The sequence below is a fragment of the Rhea americana genome, unplaced genomic scaffold (genome assembly GCF_003343005.1).
Source record: "Rhea americana isolate MKP2758 unplaced genomic scaffold, rheAme1 scaffold_204, whole genome shotgun sequence".
In the NCBI taxonomy this organism is placed as follows: domain Eukaryota; kingdom Metazoa; phylum Chordata; class Aves; order Rheiformes; family Rheidae; genus Rhea; species Rhea americana.
Genome location: NW_028186195.1, coordinates 403057 through 406085, shown reverse-complemented (window position 1 = coordinate 406085; position 3029 = coordinate 403057).

Genomic DNA, 3029 nt, shown 5'->3' with positions numbered 1-3029 from the left:
TGGACTGGGGTGCAAGCACTGCAGGGCATGAGCTGCCCAGTGCAGAGTACTGGGGCTAGTTAGGGATTTCCAAACTATGTTAATCCTCGAGGGATTGTAGGGGTTAATCCGAAGCAGTCAGTCTTGGGGACCCGAGCTATTCTGCCTGGGTTCCTTCCATCCCGAATAGTCCATCCCTCCTCCCCCGCTGCTGCTTAAACCATGGGGTCACCTCTGCCCTCCCTCCTGGCACCGAGCTCTCATTAACGGGGGGATTAACGAGTGCGCGCGGGCAGGGCGCAGCCTGAGACGTGGCAGCGAGAGCGACGCTGGGCACGCGGCCGTGCGGGGCAGGGACACGGTGGAGCCCGAAGTCCCCATCCCGCTCGTCCCTTCCCTCCTGCTCCCTTCAACCCAGCACCGAAACCGCTGGTTTAATCAGGCTGGACCCGGGAGTGCCACAAATCTCTTTTAAAGTCTCGTTCTCCCGGTTGCGGGGGGAGAGCTGCCCCGAGCACCGTGCGCGAGCGCGGCGTTATCCTCCCGGTCACCCCTGCGTGCCGCAATCCCGCGCGGGGCCGGGGGCTGTCGGGGGGGGAGCGGGCGCATGTCCGGGGCGCCCCGGCCGCCCGCCCCAGCGCCGGCCCCCGCTGCTGCCGGCGGGCATCGCGCCTCGCCGCTCCCGACCTAATTGCACTCGACGGCAGCCGTAATTGCTTTCATCGGCTCGGTGGGAGCCCCGGCGTGGCCGCCGCGGGCCGTGCCCCCCGGGTGGGCAGCGGGGGACCGCGCTCCTGCCGGCACCCGCCGCCCTTYGGGGCTTGTCCTGGGGGCTGGCACGGCCCCCCCAGAGCTGCTGGCTCTGGCCCTGCCGAGCCCCTCCGGCCTCCCCGGGTGCAGGGGGGCCGCGCTGCGCCCGTCTCCGCCGCGTGCCGCCGCGGACGCCGCTTCTCGGGGCCGCAGCTTGGCATCGCTAATGATTTGTAGCGACGTAATGAGATTAATGAGTCTGAGCGRGGCTGGTATGCAGCCCGGGACGGCCGCTCTCATTAGGAGCGGCTCAGCCGGGAAAGGTCCTTTCGCCGCGGGCGCAGGGGCCGCGCGGGGCCGGGGTGCCCGTCCCGTCGCCGTGCGGATGTGCCGGTGTCCTGGCCGGAGCCCGGCTGCGTGCAGCTGACCCAAGCTCCCCGGGGGGGTTTGCACCCCRTCCCCGGCTGCTGCGGTGTCAGCAGGACGGGGCTGGAGCGTGCGCCGGGGCGGTGCGCTTCTGCACCGAACCTGTCCCCACCGTGGGCTGCCGCTTGCCAGAGGTGCTGCGACGAGGCCCGGTGGGGAGGAGCTGGGGAAAGGAGCCGGCAGGGCCCGGTGCGGGACTCCGGGCTGGCGCTGCAGCCGCGTGCGCGGGAGGGAGCCGGGCCAGGGCCCTGCGGCCGCTCTGCTGCTTTCTGCAGCGCTCCTAAGAAATGCAGGCGGGTTGCAGCAGCCTGGAGGTTACTGTGGGCCCCCCGAGTGGAAAGCTGGAGAGGAAGAGAGGTGGGCAGCTGCCGAGGAGGCGAACCATGTTTGCTCGCTGCTGCACTGAAAGGCTCTCGTGTAAAAGCTGCCCAGAGCCCGAGAGAAAAGTAGCTTTCATAGTAAATCAATCCCATGCTCTGTAAACACTGGCTGGTGGTGCGCCCGGCTGAAAGCGGCTATTAACTTTCTTTACATGAAAGCGCTGGGAAGGTCCAAGAAATCCTCTCGCAGGAACTGATGTGCTGCACAAATACAGCAGGCAGGGCAGGCAAARCATGAACCGACTTCTCTGTTTGGCACCATCCGAGCGCTGGGAGCAAGCGGAGCGAAGCGCCCGGGCCGGATCCACAAGCTCTCAGCACGCCTGTCCRTCCGTCTGTCCGTCCGTCCATTGGACCAGGCTGGGCGGCTCTCGGGGGCGGCGGCGGGGGGTCCCCGGGCACAYGTGGCGCCTCGCGAGTCTCGTGTCTGCAGAGCATCTCCCGGCCGGGCCGGGGGAGGAGGAAAGGGCTCGGGACCGCAGGAAACGCTAAGCCAAACAAAAGCGGTGCGGAGAGAAGAGCCTTATCATAAATCAGCAGCAGCCCCGGGCCCCCGGCCAGCGGCAGAGGAAGTGACCGAGCGAGGAATGTGCCCTGGCGCTGGGGCCGCCCCGCGAGCGCCGGCTCCCGGCCCGCTCCCCGGGGCCCGCGGGAGGGACCGGTCCGTGCCCGGGGCGCCGGTGTCCCCGGGCATCGGCGGCCGGCCCCGGCAGGGCCCGCGGGGGCGTTCTGCCTGGCAGTTTGTGTGCCGGCTGTGGGAGTCTTGGGTGCGTGTCCAAGGGGCTCTCCCACGGGCTGCGAGCTGCCGCCCGGTTTGCGAGGGGGGTGCCCAGGTGGGCTGCAGCGAGCGGATCCGGCCGGGTGTGGGTGCTGCTGGCCTGTCCTGGAAAGCGCTGACGGCGGAGGCCAGAGCGTGGTGGTGTCTCGGAGGTGCCSTGCGGTTGTCTCGGCGGTGCCGCGTGGGTGCCGCACAGGCGGCGGCGGTGGTGTCCCAGGTGTGCGGAGCTGTTCCTTCAGCACCGCCGCTCACCTGGGCCCCGCGCCCGGCCCTGTGCGCTGGCCACGCTCAGGTTGTGCGCTGGAGCTGGGTAGACTCGGGGTGTGCACGCTGGAGCCGGCTGGATGGAGGTGTGCACGCTGGAGCTGGATGGATGGAGGTGTGCACACTGGAGCCGGCTGGATGTGGGATGTGCACGCTGGAGCTGGATGGATGGAGGTGTGCACGCTGGAGCCGGCTGGATGGAGGTGTGCACGCTGGAGCTGGATGGATGGAGGTGTGCACACTGGAGCTGGCTGGATGGAGGTGTGCACGCTGGAGCTGGCTGGATGGAGGTGTGCACGCTGGAGCTGGATGGATGGAGGTGTGCACACTGGAGCCGGCTGGATGGAGGTGTGCACGCTGGAGCTGGCTGGATGGAGGTGTGCACACTGGAGCCGGCTGGATGGAGGTGTGCACGCTGGAGCTGGATGGATGGAGGTATGCACGCTGGAGCT